This window comes from Taeniopygia guttata, chromosome 1, assembly GCF_048771995.1.
Source record: "Taeniopygia guttata chromosome 1, bTaeGut7.mat, whole genome shotgun sequence".
NCBI classification, from domain to species: Eukaryota; Metazoa; Chordata; class Aves; order Passeriformes; family Estrildidae; genus Taeniopygia; species Taeniopygia guttata.
Genome location: NC_133024.1, coordinates 13,590,889 through 13,611,750, shown reverse-complemented (window position 1 = coordinate 13,611,750; position 20,862 = coordinate 13,590,889). Strand labels below are relative to the sequence as shown.

Sequence of the window (20,862 nt, the reverse complement as noted above, 5' to 3'; positions counted from 1 at the left end):
TCTAGAAAGGTGACAACCAGGAAGTTTAGCACCTTGTCCCTTATGATGCATTTCACCAAGCTATGCATGCTACATTATATAACTATTTTGTTATCACTGTCATTTTACTGAAGATCACAAAACAAAGTAAGGTATTTATGAGAATTGTAGAATTACTTGGGGGGCAAAATAATGTTTTACAATAAAAGAATAAAGAAGACAAACCCGTTTCATGTCTTTAAGAAAAGTGAAAAGATATTATGTAAGAACATACTGTCATTATATTGATCTGTAATACTGCATTGCTGTGGTCATAAACTTTTCACTGAATCTGCAAAGTGTCAGAACTTGCTCTGTCTGAACTTTTCTTGACCTGCCTGCAGCCTTTTTTCAGTTGATTTGGTCGTGACACCAATTTCTCCAACTCTTTAGGACTTTCTGACCGATTTGCTTTACTTTTGTTTGTCTTTCTGTGGTGCTACCATGGTTTCACCAGTTCTGGTAAATGTGGGCCAGGCAGGATAGGAGAGACACAGAGCTCAGTTTGGAGGGCAAGAGACCTGGGATGATGAAATATGGAACACAGACTTGACACCAAAGGCCCCACAGCTAAAGAAACACAGACCTGGAGCTGGGCTACTCTGCTTTTTGGGATAATCAAGCAAAGAAATCGTATTGAGCACATGTAAATCCACCTTTAAAAAAGGCTTTGACTCAGAGGTGCAGACCAGTGAAATAAAGCCTGGCTGTAAAAGTATGTTAGCAGACACATAAAAGTGACCCCAAAAGAATCCAACACAGAGAAAGAGGAAAACTTCAAAGTGAACTTTGTACTGGCTCCTGGTAAAGGACTTTAGGTATTGACAAGTCACTGAGAACAGAGTCTCCACGAGAAAGAAACCCCCAACCCAAGGGGTAAGAGGAACACCAGAAGGGTGAGCAGAACATCATGAAAAGAGGTAGAAACTAAGTATGTTTGTAAAAATTTAACTGCATTATTTTTTTATTACTGAACATTTTCCGCACAGACTTATTCTTCTCTTTTCATAACATTCATATGTGGAATAATAACAATTCTTGGATGAGACTCCTAGGATTTCTATTGTACTGATGATAAATTTTGACTTTGTGTATAAGGTATGTTTCCTCTTTGCCTGTAAACAAGATTTTAACTACTTAGGGAAGAAATTTTGATAGTTTCATATAACTCTTTTACACTACCAGAAAGCAGTCTATGTAGATCCAGTGCTCAGAACTTCATATAATGAAATAATGAAATAAGTTTTATCAGCTGCCAGCAATAATAAATACATACTAAAACAAAAAAGCAAACTGTGCAAAACAAGAAAATGGTCTTAAGAAGGAAATGCTAAACAGGAATATGCTCTCTGTAGGAGTTTGTTTTGGCTTTGTCCTTTTGCAAATGGCAGGCTTTAAGCAAGAGGGAAATAATACTGTAGTTCATGAAAATAGTCTGCCCTCCCTTGTACAGTTGCTGGGGTGTTGTTGCAGTGGCTGCCTGCTCTGCCAGGATCCCTGTTTGTGCTGCCATGAGCTCTTCAGAAGTGTTGCTTGCTCAGGCTCGTGGAGGATTTCCATCAGGAGAGCAGAGCGGGATATTGTCTCCACGCTTCTCAACGCTCAAGCTCAGGAGAAAAAAAAAAATGCTCCGTGCAGTCCTCACTGAAAGACCTTGGCTTTTCAGGGGCTTGGAAAGATGTACATAGAATAAATTTTTACTGCCAAAATGGATCTTATTATTTGGAGTGGTTTAGGCTACATTTGTACAACACAGCACGTAACTGTTCTTTGGAGAGCTGCGGCGAGGTTTTTATAAGAACATGGAATGGAAGCAAAGAGGTCGCATTAATTTGTGCTTTCATAATGTTAGGACTGTAAGGAAATATATTTTAAATAAGAATTGACATAGGAGACCTTCATGATAACAGCTTATATTGAAGGAAATCATTCTTATACAAAATATTTCTCGAGGCTCATAAAAGATAGCAATAACAAACACCATTATGCAGTATCTGGGAAATTCTATTTACTTAAAATGCTTTCTGCTTTTATTATTATACAGGCTTGTTCCTTCAGTGGAAGTTCTGATTGAAGCTTGAGCAATGTGTATGATCTCATTACACCAGGGCTGCATTAGAAAATCTGATAGTGATAGCTCCAACAATGGCACCTCTCAGTTATTATCTGTCACTTGGCTACAACAAGAGCCGTGCAAATTTCCTGCCATCAAATTCTGGCAGGTGGCTGGAAAACAATATAATATTCCACATGTACCCTGTTGCACTTGAGGGGAAAAAAAAAGCCTGTTCAATATCCTGAGTGTGGTTGGTTTGGAGCACAGGCTGCCCCACAGGCAGTGTTGGGTCACAGGCGGGTTTCTGCTTTGCTGGGGAGGCAGCAAAAGGCCACCATGTAATATGGATACACATCAACAGGAATCTTTTCACTGTACACCTTCAAGCAAGTCACAGACAGCTTTTAGGGCTGTCATGCATTGATTTCTAGCAACTGATTCCTTGTCTCCTCATTGCCAGTTTTCTACTGCATGCACATGTCCAAAGCCAGCTAGATTTTTGTATTTGAAAGATGCAAGAGGCTAGGCAATGTCATATGTTACATATCTGCATATAAGTACATATCTGCTTTCAAATTTTAGAGAAAGGAAGGGGGGAAGACTTTCTTCTCTTGTGCTGTGCAGCCCTCCTAAAGTAATTCGACATTATTCTTCACCTGTCCTGTACTTCTGTAGGGTTTGTCAGTACTGACAGCTACAACTGGTGGTGTAGGGTTACCAGTTTACAGGACCTGCATCAGTAGGGCCTTGAAATAAAAAGCAAACCTTTCCCACTAATCTGAAGTTAATAGTTTTTTAGCCCTTTAAATTAGGATTAATTAGGGGGAAAAATTCTGAGCACATCACACAGAGTAAAGCAAGTTAGCAGGCTAAGCAGGAAAAATTCAGAACCTAAAATGTGAGGAATAAAATGTATGAAAAGCTGGAAAACAAATATCCCTCTTGAGAAGGATGGGTCTTTTTCTCCAGGCTTCCTTTCAAATTTTTAACAGCTTTCAGTGTTTCTGTGTTTGAGATAAGGTGTCCCTTCTCCTGGCTTCTATTTGGAGTTCTCATTGCCAATTTCTGCCATTTCTGAGGCTTCCTGTACATCTGCCCTCCTCTGCAGTAGCTTCTTGCTCCCTTCAGAAATTCTCCAGTACCCACTTCTTCAGTCTTTCCCCTGATTTCCTCTTCTCCCACCACTTTTCCTGCCCTTCCCTCCAGAGGAATTGGGAGTCTGGCTTATTTGGATGTTCCAATAGAAGGTGTAGGTCCCCCTCCTCTCTTATTTCTAGGGTATTTCTCTCCTAACCACAGCACAGGCACCAGCACCAGCCTTTTTCTCTGCTCTCCCTCTTCACAGCATTCCTGTAATGGTATCACATGAAATAAATTCCATGTGCCATTGTGTAAGTGCCTGCTGAGGATCTAAAGCCACATTAACCAGCCTGGCCTGCTCTAAAATATGTTTGTGGCAATGGCAGCACAAATCCCTGGCTGAAATGAGCACATGGTATCCTCCCCTTCTCCTTTCTTACCTTTTTCTGTTTCCATAACATGGGGTTTTTCTGGCTCATTTGTTGATAAATCCTGGTGGAAGCCTCACGCTGGCCATTTTGAAGACATTTGCTGACAATCTGGTAGACAGGCTTGCTGAAATAGAAAATTTCCATATTGAGAATGTTTACTTTTTTCCTTTTTTTTTCCCCTGAAGGACTAGAAGTACCAGAACAAAGTTCCTGAAGAAAAGCTATTGCTTTCACTTTGTTTATAAGTGCACATCTTGATGAAATTCTGTGACTAGTTAGCTGCCAAAAACATTTAACATTATGAATTAATAAACCCATGAATTTTGTATAAGATGCTTCTGGATTGCCTTTCTTGCTGCTGATTGCCATCTTTCTTAGCAGAATAAAGCCTCCTGCTTGGGGTTGTTGCTGACACCTCAAAGTAGCTCATTTATCCAGGCAGTAAAACAGATTTAATGAACCATGGGATACACATGATTTTTCAGAAATGACCATAATGACAATGGTTGGTGGATAATAACAGGCTATTTACCTGTGCCTGAGTTGCTTCAAATTTATTTTCTTCGGACAATTTCCTAACCCTGGCTACAGCAAAAATATGATAGAGTTGTAGGTGTACAAGCAATTTGTTAATTAAAATTAATGCTGCATTATTGAACTGCTGCATTAAGCAGATAGGTCTTCTGAAGAAAGCATGATCAGCTAACCAAGCAAATCTGGGGGTCTGGCCAGTTTAAGAGATGAAGGATTTCTCTCATAAACTGCCTACAGCCTTCCTGGTGGTTGTGAGCATTTATAATCAGCATATCTTTAGGATTATTGATTCTCCCCTGTAAAGTGCAAAGCTTGTTCCTGTTGATGTCCAGGTCATTGGACTGATGTGTTTACCAAAGGGAATAAGAAACCCCTTTACATTCTTATGTGAGTGAATCAGATTTACGTATAATCGGGTCGAGGATGATGGATTAGAGGGGTGGGTGATTACTGGAGATGGCATCAACACTTTAATGCATGACAAATGCTTCCTATCCAGAGTTACTGAACTCTAGGAGTGAAGAGAAATTTGGAGTTTTGTCTCACCTTTATCAAAATTTGATTTGCCACATAACACAGCAGCAGTTACAGGGTTAAAATGCACACATGTGTAAAGAATATAAATATATATATATAAGTAATCAGGAAAAAACAGTAGGAAACAAAATCAATTCAGCAGAGGCAGTTAGATATCCTGGGTAGGTTTTATGTGAGATTTAGACATTGAATCCAAAAACACAATTCACAAAACCCTTTCTTAACCTCACTGGCATCCAAAAGGATAAAGATACTTGGATGTTCACCAGAAAGTTCCCTGGTGTTCCTATCCTGCATCTGATTCTGCTCAGAAGTAACAAAAAGCAATCTCCCTCCTGATATTCCCTTCTGGATGAGGATTCTCCTTGCTTTGAAGACTGTTTCGTAGTTTCATTTAACTGCCACAAATTCAAGACATGGAACTCACTGGGCTGGAGGACTGTGCTCCATTTTCTGTCCCTTCTCTTTGTCACCAAAATCAAATTCCTTTGTAACAAAATAGGAAGAAATTGTCCATCTATAGATGGCAGATTTAGGTACCTACATCTTTGAGACTACTTGGGTGCTAAGATCATTTGATCATCACAGACCTTGAAGGGCTCCTGTGCCACTGGTATTCATTGGACAGGTAGGATTTAACCTTGGGGATCACTTAAGTGCTTTGCTAATTCATTTCTTAGATCTAATTATGGACCTGAGCTTGGATTTACTTTATGTTAATATTTTTATGTAGCATAAACACAAACATAATATAGCTTTCTCAGACAAGCTAGCATTTCAAAATAAACTCCAGCATCTACATGACAGAAGACGAATTTTAAGCATTTTTAGGAGAAAATTTTGGCACTTATGTAAAGAAGAAGAGAGGCAGAGAAAAGAGTTGCAGTGATAATTTCCAAGGAGCTGAGTAATCTTGATACTTTTTTCACGTGCATCCCACACCTTCAAAGAGGATACATTCAGCCTCTTCTGTGAGTGGAGAGTTTTGAGATGTGTAACATTTCCTGTGTAACAACATATCAGTTTAAGGTTGTGATGAGAAAAAAATTGCTTTCAAATATCACGAGTTCAAAAGTACAGCTGAAATTTGAAAGTATTAGTTTCACATTCTACTTAAGAAAAACTGTGAAAAGAGAAGCGGAGACTGAGGATAAAATTCCAATAAAAATAAGATATCTATATCTAGGCAGACAGTTGGTATTATATATATCTATATAATACTGTGTGCATGACAAATATGGTAACAGAGTATTAAAGCTGCATGGTTAAGCAGTCAAAAGTTTGGAAACAGCCTAGTTAAGGTTGCTTGCTGTGCTGCTCTTCTCCATCACATTGTGAACACATTATGATTTTTTTTTTTAAACTCCAATACTTCTCTGCATAGTCTTTTTCAGATAGAATAAATATTTCTTTTATATAACCTCAGGAAACTTGAAATGTTGTTTATTCCTCTAAGCATTTGTGGATTTTCATTATCATAGTGGCACAGAGAGTAACACAGATGCTCAGGCTGTTTTTTAGCCTTTTGTACCATTCAGATGGCACAGAAGGGCCATAAACCAGACACCACCAACCCACCTCCCCACCCTCCTCCCATATTTCCTTCTGTTGTGTCTGATATAGATGCTTTTCTTCTGCCGCCCTCCTTCTGCCACTTTTGCATTAAGTAAAATGAAACACAGCAGCACAGCTTTTCAAATGAGGGGGAAAAAAGCTGGCAACAGCCTTCCTCCATCATCACTCCTGTGTATTAAAAAAGGTGCAGAGCAGCATCTCCTGCAAGCCCTCATGTGATTTGTCCTTGTCTATCTCAGGCTGGGTGGAGACCTGGGGGAATCTAGGTCTAACTTGGGTTTCATAGCAGTCATGACCATGCTTTAACTCTCCCATCCTCCCCCCACAGACACATGGTGTCCTCTGTTTGGGAGTACTGCTGAGCTTGCAGAGAGCAGTTTTTTCCCACCTGGCTTGTGAGGGGTCCCCAGTTCATTGCTGTCAGTCAGCAGAAAAGTTCCCCAACTTCTGTGCAGCTTGGAATCAGCTCACCTACAAATTCATCTCCCTGATAAGCACAAAAGCTTCAGCTGCTACTCCTTGGATATTTTTCTTGGCACAGAATTGGATCTCTGAATTTGATTCCTCTCATTTTCACACTGGTGGCTTTTATGTCTTCTAACCTCTCAATCTTGAACCAGAGCACAGCACTGTAAATCTTGTACCCACAGGAAAGGGCACAAGCCTACTGTCTCCTAAAAAACCTGATATCAATGGTCTCACAACTGAGTTGTGCTGATGAAAACCTGGACTATGAATTTCAATGACCATTTTATTCTGATGGTCCAAATATTTGCCAGAGCGTCTGATGGAGAGCAGAAAATGTTTGTGATAAATGTAGAAATGTCCAGTACATTCGTGTTTGACATGGTCAGGCAGTTCAGAGGGCAAGATCACAGCTGCCTGTATATCCCTTCCCTTTCCAGGTAGGAGCGAGCAAACACCCAGGGTTGGATGTGGTTAATAGCTTTACTACTTCCAGATGATTACCAACACCCACCTGGTAGAGATCACTCCTGAAATGGAGGAACATGAATGTTCCTTCATTCATTTTTGGATAAAATCTGCAAGGTTATTGTACATCACCCCCATCACCAGTTTAAGCTAAGGTGGAAGTATCTGAGAGGAAGAGAACCCACTTGGTACCAGAACTTCTGTCTGGGGGTAATGACCAGGGAAGAGAAGGGCAAAATGGGGAGAGGGGCACAGGCTGGCAAAGCAAAGGCATTTGTATGCCTTTATGGTATCTGCTGAAGGCTTCTTATTCCTATATTTATTTACTCAGAGCTGAGGCTTCAGCATTGCCCTGACTCTTACATGCTCTCTGTAATGAGTGTGCAGGGGATTCAAACCCATTTTACTGCATGGCTGACTAACAGACTAAAGCAAAAGGGGCAAAATATAAATTGTCAGCATGAGGTGGAAGCAACACATAAAAAAATTTTGTACTGTATCTTTTCAGCTTCCATTTCATTTTGGAAGATAGCATAAAATTCTTACCTGAAGTGATGTTTTTAAAGCTTAAGGAACACAATGTGATTCTGTTATGTGACTTCATGATCTTTTATAAACCTGTGCTTAGTTTAATAGATTTCTATTCTAAAGTTATGACAGGACAAAAAAGAAAATATAATGTGTTGAAAACTCAGGGCAAGATCAGCAAGCTGTACAAAAGAAAGTAAAAAATGCTTAACTGGGAAATTCAGCAACTCTTCAGCAATTTTATTATAAATAACTCAATTAGATTGTATAATTCCCATGATTGCCAGAGACCTCATTGATTACTCACAATGGTACTGCATTAGGCTGCTCATAATGAGATGTTTATTTTAATAACTATTTTCTATGTGGATTTACTAGTTTGCAGAAGCACTAGGTTAAGGATACTTCAGTTAAGTGACTCCAGAATGAATTTAACATAATAAGGAGGACAGATGGGCTTTCAACTCCACAGCAACAGTAAAGAAAAGCACAGATCGCTGCAGCACAGATCCTTCCACACTGTTCTTTTTGCAAATAAAATCTACTGACATTGGCTATTTCTGCTTAGAAATAGCCAATATAACAAGTTAGAATCTTAATCAATAAAGGCTCAACACTTGTTGAGCTTATGTTAAGCAGCAGCTTAGCCTGGGAAGAACAATTGTCCATGTTTCTTTGACACATACTGTAATATATGGAATTGCACTGGGAACAAGGTAATGGGTACCTTCAGCAATGGTTTGAGATCCTGGCCTGTAATTAGTGATGAAAATAAAGGTGTTTGAGTTTTACTAGAACTTCTATGAGAAATAGATTCATTTTACCTCCTCTCGTTTCTAATCCCCATTTTGCAGGCAAATCTGGGTTCTCTTTGCTGCTTCCCTAACACCTCTTTGGTGAGCACATTTCAATATGTGAGCTATTACCCTGTGTAGAAAGCTCTCCTGGGAATCCAGCTGCAAGTCCATTTCTGTGCTCAAAGTCATTATCACTCTGGCATGATCCAAAGGCATTCACAATATCTACAAACAATCAGGGAACAACTAAAGATGCAGTCTCAGCAACTGGAATTTAAAAATCCATTTCAAACACAGAGGTACTGTAATCTGTACAAAATTATTAGATTTCACACAACTACTGAGCTATTTTGACAATTTAGTCCTCAAAAATCTGTACCAATAACTATATTGCGAAATACAGAGGCATCGGCACAGCGTGATGCGAGTCTCTGATCTCAAGTTAATCTTCAACAATAAAATGACCTAGAAAGAATTTATTTTTGTTTCTTATGTGGCTGAGGGGTTTGAGCTACACTCGGCAGCCGGGGGGGGCTTGGAGAAGATTTCATTTGATACTTCTTTTTGTCATTTCTGTTAAACCTCCACTTACCCTCATTAATCTCACAGCAGACTCTGCCCAGCACCTTCCCGTGTAAGCACGACTTCCCTGTTGGGAAGGCTGAGCAGATGCTTGGTAAAACTTCCAAGATTTGGGCCAGCACATCATATGTTATGGATGAAAATGTCTCTGGGCAGGTTTCAGAGGTGTAGCTGTAGCCACAAGCTCCCACTGAGGGCTTGCCAAAGACTTTTGGAGAGAGTGCCCAGTCTCCTGTAATCCCTGCTGGATCTGCACCAGGGCTTGAGGAAACTCCAGACTTGCCCTGCCCAGCACTTCAAGCTCCAACAGCAGAATGATGCTCCATGGACCCTCTTCTTGCTGTTTGATGCACTGGTGTACACAAAGAGAAGCTCTGAAAGGATTGTCCCAAGAGTCTCTTTCAATATTAATCAGTCTTATCCATCACAACTCCCTCTTAGACAATACAATTCCATCCCTACTCTGGATAGATCTGTTTATTATCCAAAAGTAATATTAGTTCCCAGAAACAAAATTAAACAAAATCATTGAAAAATATACAATTAAAATAGGACTGAAGAAAGGCTTTTTGGAGAAAAATGTGATGTGTGTTCCTATATGTGTATGGCTTTGATTATAGAGAGGAAGAAATTAGAGGAGATACTGCTTTTATAAACTCTCATGTCTGACAGACAAAGTAACTGCCACTTTTATGACTTTCCTTTTCATGGGAAAGGGGTTATTAAGATTCTCTTCAGATTGTTACAATCTGTTATGATTTCACATTAAAAAAATTACATCTAACATATAATGGAAGTATTTTAGTGGATCTTGGTCACTTTGAACTCACTTATCCATAATGCTTTGCAAACACAAGCTGCAGTAGAGGGAAATGTCATCTTTTCTCCAGAAAAGATAAAGGAGCATTAAACCGAAGTTTGTGACAGTTCATCTTCTTACACAAAGACAAAGGAATTATACTGTACAAGGACCATTTCAGGTTCATGATATCTGTTTTAATAACCATGATCAAGGCTGCAATTTCAGTCAGTTTTTTACTTTGAATCTTGAACTTTAAGAGATTCCCTGGAGACTCCATTTTAACATGCATTGCAGAATATAAAACATATACATGTATATATAAAATGCTTAGTTTTAATAATTTTATCTAAAACTAATTGTCTGTGTCTAAAATTTTCCCTTCCTTTTGTATTAGATAAAAGCATTAACTCTATTTGCTATATAATTCCTTTTAATCTCATCTGGGTTTTACTTTTTAAGATTAAGAATCCTATGGGGAGACTGGAAATCTCTGTTTTAATCCATACACAGATTTGTCTTTTACCATACCCAAATCTCTCTCTCATTTGCCAGAAGACATTGTAGTGACAATTTTCAGGCAAAAACACTACATGAAGAATAAGGCTGGTTTTCAGACAAGTTTAAAGGCTAAGACATCACCTGTATTATTTATTAAAGAATATTTTAAAAAATGGCTGAGACCAAATGCAACTAACAAAAGCAGAAGCACCTGAAGAAAACAAAATTCATCACTATTTTGCTTATTTCCACATTTAATTTGGTGCCTAACCCTTTTATCTTGAAACATAGGAAAAGAAGCTGCTTGGTGTTCACACAGTATCAGAAAGCTAAAAGCAAATTTGCCCTTGAAGAAAAGAATGGAAAGGAGAAAGATACTGGAAGAGATTCAAGCAGCTGAGTCCAAGTTTTCTTTTAAGTTTCAACTTTGTCTGAAACAGAGTTTGACTCTCAGTGCTGCTGACACTGCATAAAGTGAACCCACCAGTGAGGTTTAGATGAAACCCGTGTAAACAGCAGCAGATTTCATGCTGTTCTAATACAGACCCCTGTGAAAGCACAACTGTTCAGAAAAATATGTAATATACTTCGAGTATGTGGACCTACAAACCTCAAGAGGCACCACTGCAATGGTTCTGGCCGAATGACTTCTAATTTGACACTGAAGAGGCAACCTACCAAGTAATAACTGTGCAAAGTGCACAGGGACAATAATAGCTACCATAGCTGTGTTTTTAGCACAAGGAGTTCTTGCTATATATTAGTGCTAACCTCAACACAAAGCTTACCTTGCCATCAGATTACTCCTCTGTGTTTTAATGTGTCATCCAAACAAACAACAACAAAAAAAAAAAGCAAAAATCATAGAACCTGCTGCAGAACACACGGAGACATGTTTACTTGCCATGTTGCTTATATTGGTAGAGAAAAGAGAGGTATTTGCAGTGGAAGAAATCACATTAAAAAACAGAATAATTATCCATCGAGACAACTGGCAAACTACCCAGGATTTCACTGGACAGGGCTGGTAGTCTCACCTTAGCCAAGAATCATTACTGAAGCACTCTTCCATTACAACCACTAACCTTTCTTCCCATATAGCACTTCTGCACTCAGAGAATTTCCTGGGCAGTACCTGGTCACCACAACAGCTCAATGATAAGTGCAAGGATTGTGTCGATTTCCTAGAGGCATAAAGTAGTTCAGCAGTCCCAATTCAGGCCTGAGCAAGAATTAAAAATCAGGAGTTCTAGTCTAGCAGTAGTTGCTTGTAGTATCCCTGAATCTAAAAGTAAACATTAAGGAGGAGAATAGTTATTTATTGATGCTGTTCTCCACTACTGTTCATAAGATGCACACTTAATTCCCAACCCTGTGCTCTGCAGAGACCATGAGCACTTAAACCAGAATGTCTCATCACTTCAGTAATGACACCTCCAGGGATCTCCTGTGTAGGGCAGATGGGCTACAAAATCTGAGAAAGTGACTGATGCTGTCTTTCGTGGTGTGAACGCCGACTCCCTAAAATAGGAGCACAAGAAGCTGCTGCAACGTGGCGTTATTACATTCTGAAATATGTGTTTATGAAAGAATATATGAGATTCGTTAATCACCTAGACCACTCTGGTTTTGAGAAATCCTTTTTTTTAAAAAAAAGCGAGACACGGGTGCGAGAAATTAAGATGCATAAAATAAAATAAAGTCGTATGCTCCGCATAGAGAAAGTGCAGGACCTAAAAGCGCAGAGACAGAGCAAAACCCACAGACACTTCTCTACACGAGCAGTTTGCTAAGGCAGCCATCAGGAGGGATGGGCGCTGTCCATTTTTTTGTCCCGGTGCTCGGAACGCGGGGCAGCCGAGCTGCCCGGCACTGCCGGCGCCCGCCGCTCCGAGGAGCCGCAAGGCAGCAAAAGCGCCGCGGAACGGGGAAAGCCCGGCTCGCAACTCCCGAAAAGCTTAGCTCCTGTTTGCAAGAGCGTGCTGATCCCGCTAGGGAAAAGTCTGACCTGTCCTGAATGCAGGTAGGAAGTGCTTATGGCGTTTAGAAGCCTGTATTTGAAGCTGCTGGAGAGATGCGAGCATCCTTCAGCGAGGCAGCGGCGCCCACGCCTGGTACCCGGCGCAGCCCCAGCAGCAGCCCTGGATGCAGAAAGCCCCGTGGAGGTGCTTTGTGCTCCGTCCTCTCCCAGCTAGGGCCGAGGAGGCCACAGGGGCCAGCTGGGCCAGCGAACATTTCAAACGGGCTGAGGGGACGGGGGAGCAGGGAGCGGCTCTGCCAGCTCATGCCTGGCACGGCTGTAGGGCCACCTGTGCTCCAGGGCTCTGGAGCGGATCAAAAATTAAAAAAAATTTTTCTCACCATTGTGGGAATCCAGGGCTTCCCTCTGTCTGCCCTGGAAGGTCTGGGACCCTGGCAGGGGTCAGGAACCCCCCTGTACAGAGCCCCCAGAGACACTGTCTGTGACCTCTGTCAATGGAGAGGAGTTTTCAATCTTACAGGATGAATTACAAGCTTTGAGTGTTTGATAAGAGTAATAATTAAGTGTGACATGGGTGCAAAGGTAAAATTTTAGGATTCTAGATTAGGGGTTCAGAGGGGACAAGATGGAGGAATTGGGTGTGTCATGTCCTTTTCCTCCTTCTTCATGCCCTCCATGTTTCACTGTAGTGTTGGCATTTTTCTGTTGGTTTAGGCTGGGGACACACTGTTCAATGTAGATGATAGATATTGGCACATTATTGTAAATATAGCACAGGTAGTTTCTGGTATTTGATGTTTGTAACATCCCACTGAGGGCAGAGCCCCACACGCTGCCCTGCAGGACAGACCTGCGGCAGGGCAGCAGAACATGTTAGAGATAAACAGAATAAACAACCTTGAAACCAGCACAGACGAATTATGGCTTCTTCTTTGGCAGCGGGGCTGAAAGACAGAGACTTTCTACAATCTCGGAATCACCAATACCCACAGATTCCGACACACATCTCACCACCTGTGACCCTAAAGCAAGGGCTGGAGGCAGCATTGCCTCTCCTCAAGGAAACGATAGGATGGGACCAGTCTCTCCAGTGCCTCTTGTATCAAAATCCATACGGTGGCTGTGGATCTCTTAGAAACAGCCTTTTGTGTGAGGAAGTTTCGTGCAGTTTCTATCAAAGGCTTTGAAGATTTTCCCAGGACTTTGAGGTTTTAAGCTGTGCGGAGGCTCTGCCACAGCCCCGGTTCTCTCAGGTGAGTCAGGGCTGTGCTGTCAGGGTTTCTGTGGTTGTGCCATGCAGCTCTGCTCGCCGAGGCTGTGTTTGCTGGATCTGCTGAGAGTGAGCTCAGTGTGTGATCTATCCCTGGAACATTTTCTTTTCTGTTTGTGCACAGAACAAGGGTTTGGCACGTAACTACACGCTTCTGCCTGGGAAATCCCTTGCAGATATAGATGTGTGGAAAACAGAGAGAGCAAGCAGGATAGCAGATGTAGCAGGGAAAAACAAAGCTTTGAAGGCAATTTGCCCCAGAAGGATGACTCAAGATGACTTCCTCATGTTTTTACAGATACTGTGCATAAAGATGCAAACTTGGGCATTGGAGTGCAAGTCCCTCTCCCGCAGACACCAGCATGTCTTCAACACCATGTGCTTTCTATTATAAGTAAAGGCAACACCTTGCTTTTGAGGCAGAATTGCAAATAAAATCTCTTCTAGAATCAGCCAGCACTTGCAGACAGCTTCAGGCCCCTGCAATCAATATATTATGGATAAGTTGATGCATAGACTCTGAAGAAAATAAAACAAAATGTACTGTGTCAGTTTACATAATCCAAGAGCCAATAGCTTTCATTTTCTGAGCCACCAAAATGAAGATCTAAAATAAGGAGATTTGGAGACTGGAGTTTAATCTCTGCATGGTTTGCATACTTTCTTTTTTCCCAAAAATGTCTCAAAACCTTTTTAGGGGGGGAAGAAACGACTTAAAGTGTCAAAATGTTTTAGATATAGGGTGAGAAAATGATGTAAGTTGGGAAAAATGCTGTATAAACACCTTTCCATGTCATGCTGGCTGTCTGACATATTAGATAAGTCAGAGAAAGGCAAAAGCTTTTGGGATCCATCATCTGAATTTGTCTCAAGAACTCAGTTTTCAACTTTATTTAGGTTCCTGTAGCACCCAGAAAGAACAGGAGGGGAATCCTCCTGGGATTGTGGACAGCAAGAGCCAAGCCCACCCTGGAAAATCATGGTCTCACAGTAGCCTGCTCTCCTTGCCTCTGTAGCAGTGTGGCTACTGCTTGTACCTGTGCAACTGTAAAACATTTTTATGAGGAGAGCTCTTCAGAAGCCCTTGTTTAAACAATGCACCATGATTTCCACAGGCAGGTGATGGCTTCCATGAATCCCATCAGCTTCAGGCACTCGTTATTCACCTGAACATGCACACAGGCACTCTTTTGTGTAGGGCTGGATACATAAAAAATTGATGGCTCTGTTGAAAACTATTGTATTAAAGATGAAAATACTCCTTGTTCATGTTTGTCATCTATTGTTTGAAATAAATTTCTCTCAAGGGTCAGTTTCCTCCCATGGAATGATTTCAGTTACTCTGATAGTGATTTATCAGATGTATGTATGCAACAGAGATCACTGGCAGCTACATGAAAAATAATTTTAGAAAAGGTATTTCCTACTAATTGTAACAAATATCATGGCAACTGTCACATGAATAGTTGTTTAAAACGTATGAGACACAACAATTTCTTTCTTTTCAAGGAAACAAAAACCACAACAAAACAAACCAGATGAGAACTTCCAGAAAAAAAAAAAAAAAAAGAAACATGTTGTCTTTTATGTAGACACTCATTCCTTTGTTGGAATATTTACATATATACCTTTACGCTTGCAGATTTTCACATTTACTTTTTGCATTCCTGCACAGCTCTGCCAATTGCCACGCTTTTACAAGACAAAATGAAAAGTGTCTAAGATAAGGATTAAGCAAACATTACAAAATCCCTTGGCTTGAACACCGATACAACTGATTATTGTTTTAATCTAGTGCTTCTTGGGCAGTATTTACTTACTATTTAATATTTTTTATTTAATATTTAATATTTGCTTTCATTTAACCAAGTAAGGCCTCAAGAGAATGGATGCTGACTAGTCTCTGGGCATCAACCAGGTTATCTTAAAGCCCCTACATTTTCTGCAATGTGCTGTTAGAAATCACTCCCTGTTGAGTGCACACTAAAGAGATGGATGTCACTATTTGGGGACCATGTGGCAAGGGCAGAGGACCTGCCAGGAAAGCAAAGTCAGAGTCTGCATGGAAGGCCCACTTTTCAATTCAGGTCTGAGGAAGAAGGAAGTGTTTCAGTGTAAATGGAAATATCAAAACCGACAAGAAAAAGTCAAAACAGAGCCCTCCAAAGAAATCAATGTAGCACCAATTATTCAAGAACAGAATCTGCTGCTGGGTGCTGGTCAGGGAGATAATACATGTACTGTCTTTCCTGTTTTCATCTCCCCTGACAGCTTGGCCCTCTAAGTTATTTCTGTACTACTCTGTCTCCTTACTTCAGTCTTCATTCTTGAATTTTTATCACAGTGTCTCCCTAGAGCCTTTTCCTCATCCTGGGCTACTAATCTGTGGGATGATAAACCCAGGAGACGAGGCTTTTTGTGCAGTAAGCTACATTTTGGGTTTTTTTGTTCTTGCTCTGTCTGTTCTGCCATTCTTACTGATCTCTGAAACACACAGGGCAGAGGACAGTAAAGAAGCACAGAGAGAGAGAAGTGTAAGTGAAGTTATCGCCCAATGCAGAAGAAGGCTCAAGTTACAACATCTTCAGATGGAAAAACTATCAGAAGTGAGGTTTTAGAAGACGAAATGTCTTCCCTGCTGACAGCACCGTAAGGAATAGCTGCAGGGCAGAATTTTAAAAACAGAGGTTGTCTTGACCTCTCTCCAGCCTTGCATGGTGCTCAGCATGATAGATCAGGGGAAAAAATATTATAGTGGGTCAGACACAAAGACACATCACATTGCAACAGCAGCAGCACCCCTGATTTTTCCATGGCTCTGAATGACAAGAACTAGGATACTGCATTTAATATGACTACAAGAAAGGTTTGGAAGGAGAGAGTTCAGAAAAGAGCTGCAAAATAATTAAGGGACTAGAGGGATTTACCTATGAGGAAGATTAAAGGAACTAAATAAATATGTCTAATTTGGCTAAGTGATAACTAAGGAGAGGCATTCCAACCATCTACAAATATTTGACTGACACAGACACCGGGGAAGGAAAGGAATTATTTAGCAGGAAACAAGCAGTTATATCAGAAAGTAATGGGATGAAATTAAGAAATAGATAATTGAGGAATCTAAGGCAAATCCTCCTGACAATGAGTTCCAATAGTCTGCAGAAAACAAACCAGCATATATGCAAGAGGGAATAGTCTTGCACTGGTAAGGAGGGGGACTTAAGCGACTTGCTAGGCCTTTCCAATCTCAAATATTTATGATTCTATAATTAAGTGTTATTAAATTTAATGACATATGCCATTTTTTTTCCAGCAAGTTCTGACTGTTGCCTCAGGTCATAAGTGTGCAATTATTTCCTAACTAAAGGTCTTACATTTTGACTCATGAATCCTTACAAAATTAACTAGGTTGGTCTTTTTTTTTTTTTTTATATTACTTAAATTGAATTTATATTAATGCATTTTCTCTTATTTCTAACTAGCAGCTATCTCCCCCTGCTCCCAACTCATAATTCCCTCTTTATGCAAGGCGAGCCTGCATGCTTAGATCTTCGTGGCTCAGTGCCTGAACCTGCTCAGCCTCAGGTTGAACGCCTGCTGTGTTCAAGGGAGCTGCTGTTCCCAAGCCCAGATGAGCACAGGGGCTCTTCTTCCTCTGTGCAACAAAGGGGAAAAAATGTGACATGGTATTTTCAGCTGAGAGCTGTTTAGAGAGCTTTGAAAGCAGATCACGGCCGTATGAAAAGCTTCATGTCACCGCTCACCCCAGTGTCACAGCACCACTCAGCAAATGAGAGCAGGTGTTCCTGTGCTACTGCCCAAGCTCCTGGCCAGGATCACAGCTGCTGGGTAGCAAGTTTCCTCTTTTCTCTTTGGCAAACTCCTTGGTTTTCATGTATATGCTTGCTTGTGCATCCAACATGTACTCCAAAACATCCCCTGAAATGGGTACAAACCTAGGGAGTGATCAGAAGCTTGTGATCTCATGTGACTGCTCACTCAAGAGAGTTCATACAGTCTAACTCTTTGTGAATTATTATCTAAATATACCCTTTGTCCAGGTAAGAGTGCAGCTCACCTCCCACTGTGAAAGGCAATCTGTGATGCCTATTGCTTTTGTGCTGTGTTCTTTTGGTTTCCCCCTGGAGTGCAGCTGCAGACTGGGCACCCTGTGACATCAATATCTGACACTGACACAGCACCTGTGAGAGCCAATCCTCTGAGCAGATCAGAGCTTGTGTGAGCCTTGCTATTTCACCCCAGAGTGAGTAAATCCTCAGTGAAAGGTGCTGGGGTACAGTATTCTGAACGCTAATCACCAGGAATCTAGTTCCCAAATCTTTTCACTTTCAAGATAGCACTGCAGCAATCAGGCTGAAGTGGGATAATGAAACAAAGCACTGTCTCCTCTCCCCTCCTCCCCCAGTCACTCTGCAGCCCTGTCTGTCATTTCCCAGCACGGAATGACTGAGATGCGGGTGCCTGATAGGAAAGCTCAGTTGCTGTGAGCATTTTACAGGAGGTGTGGCTTTAAAACAGCTTCTTCACTAGGAAAGAGCCACAGGGAGCCCTGGCTGCTCCTGTGCATGGTTTATCACTGAGCTGAGTCCAGCCAGAAGTAGGTGAAAGAGATGTAGGCAAAGAAAGGAAAGAAGGAATGAGAATATTTGCTCCTTTTTCCCAAAGCAAGAAGAGGCAAAATCTTGCTCTCTCTTTGAAACCCACAGATTGTGAATCCAGTTTTTGCAGCTGTGATTAATGTCCTGAAGCATCTAAATACTTGGGGTATAAGAAGAGGATTACTGCCTATCAGAACTTGTCTATCTTTTGAATATTTTGCCCAAAGCAGCAAAACATTGAGTAATAACCTGGTACTGACAGCTCTTCATTAAAGTACAGCAGCTTCAGCCATTGCCTTCGTCCATAGTTCTCTCTGCCTCCACAGCTTACTAAAACAATTTTAAATGTTGCAGTTTTCTGTTTTTCTCTTAAACCAATAACAGGAATTGTTCTTTCACATCTGACCAAATAAAAGTATCCTTCTCTAGATTTGGACTTTTCAGGAACATACATGATATACAGCATATATATATATATATATATATATATCCCATTTGAGAAAGTGCTTTAGACTATGTGATACAGTGAATGCTAGTTTAACCCATGTATTGCTGGATAAGTGGAAAAAAAATCTTCTGTTTTTAGATGAAAAATCCAAAGCCAAGACTCGTGGCTTCTGAATACACATTCTTCAGGGCTTTGTATGGAATTTTAGTTGTTTAGAATTTTAGAATTTTGTATGTGCATTTTTACATTCAATAGCTGGGTTTGTTTTACTTTCCTCATAGTTTTCACTATTACAAAATGCTTTCCAGTAGACAGTCTACATTTTCACCCTTATTTTAGGCCATTTTTGCTTCTTGCACATGTCCAGCCCCTGGGAAAACAGAACTCCCAAGTCACATATTTTTGCATCATTCTGCTTATCACTCACAGAAAATAAAGAGGAAAAAAACACTCACCATCTTCCTTATATTTTCTCTAGGCTATTTCCTAAATGTTTTCATCAGTCAGATTTTTCTGACCTTCCCTGTGGTGGCTATTGTTGCTTGTCTCTTCAGTTTGTTGATTATTTCCATAGCTCTCAGCATAGACACTGTTCAGAAAAAATAACAACAACCAAAAAAAAAAAAAAAAACCAACCCAAAAAACCAACCCAAACCCATATATAAAACAAAGAACATTTTTTTCTCAGGCTTCTGAACTGTAGGTCAGGCATTCTGCATAGTGACTTCACAGAGGTAGAGGAAGCTCATATATTTGCTTTCGCTCAGAGTTTCTGCTGAACAGGAAACAAAAGACACACTTCTGAGAATGAACAAAAGGAAATAGCAGCTCTACTTATGCACAGAAAACAAATTACCTTTGGGTAGAATAAGAATATTACAGTCCAGAATTGATGTGGTTTTCATGTTATCTTAAAGAATGATGTGAAATCTTTCCTTGCTGCACTTTTTAATGAAGATGAGATGTAACTGCACCTCTGAGGCACTCAGATTCAGGACATTCGCACATTCCGTGACTCCTGGCTCACTTCTCTGAGGGTAATTTCACTGTGACAGCTGTGAGATACCATCTCTAGATTGTTCTGCAAAATGTAACTTTCCATTTGGAGCCAGGGGGACTATTCTCTAGCAATCAGAACTCTCTGATAAACATTTATTTTTGTCTTTTTCACCTGGACACAAGTCTGCTGCTGTGCTTAGAACACCTGCCAGATGCGATCTAGTTGCATTTCTTGTAGCTACTGGAAATCCACATAGTGGCAGTGGCTAGCAGTGGTATCAGTGCTCAGACAAGCACTACCAGTGTCCTGTTTATATACCCCATCTCAGAGGGAAGGTCTTGTCTCCTTGTCTCCTGGCTGCTCAGGCCAGGCTGGGAAGGGGCTGGCCAAGGACAAGGGGATGCCTTTGCTGGGAGTTTTGTATGACTTCTTTGTTTATCTCCAGGCTTACCATGACAGCAATATTTTTTTTTAATTTTAACTTTTGTGGAGTTTCAAGCTCCATAATTTCTATTCTTTCCTCTGCTGTTGCCTTTTTGCAGAGCAGCTAATTTTCATTCCAAGGATGATGTACAGAGCAGCCCACTAGTTAACACAAGAGGCAGCCATCTGACAAAGGACTGGGAAAGGACTTGGGCTTTCTGTTCTAATAATCACAAGTGCCAATAACAGGACAGGACGAGAGGCTCAAACAAAAATAAATTAATTAGCAAGGACATTATTTATGCACTGGGAATTCCTAGTGTATGTGGTGTCTGCTCTAATAACATGTGGACAAATCACCTCCCTATGCTGTAACACCTTAGGGAGAGGGCCAGCAGAGGAAAGCAGATGTAAGATCCCATCTAAAGGGAAAAGGATAAGAAGCAGCTGGAAAATCTGTGGGGAAATGCCCTGCATATGCATAAAGAGCAGAGAGATCCATATGGACACCTGCCCCTCACCACAGCTCCTCTTGCTCCTGGCTAGACATGTTCCGGAGTGATCTGCACTTAATACCAACAGGATTGTGGCCCATGGGGATCTGAGCATTCCAAACTTGCCATTCCCAGTGTGGTGAAACAGAGGTGAGCACAGAGCTTTTAGGAGAAAAGAAAAAAGGAAATAAATTAAAAAAAAAATAAAGAAGAAGAAAACTTTTCACAACATTTTTGAAAAAACAAATGGAACCAT

General features: G+C 40.8%; 1 long non-coding RNA gene across 10 annotated transcripts in view; it reads right to left on the bottom strand.

The window, feature by feature from the left end:
• The window catches only part of LOC115493382 (uncharacterized), a 127,200-nt gene that overhangs the window by 83,545 nt on the left and 22,793 nt on the right, over positions 1–20,862 (bottom strand). For 5 of the 10 annotated variants that reach the window (XR_012053576.1, XR_012053580.1, XR_012053581.1 and 2 more), the window contains 2 exons: positions 19,145–20,768; positions 3,595–3,709 (listed from right to left, as the gene is read on the bottom strand). This is a non-coding gene — a long non-coding RNA (uncharacterized lncRNA). The other 5 variants (XR_012053588.1, XR_012053591.1, XR_012053584.1 and 2 more) reach the window with 3 other exon arrangements.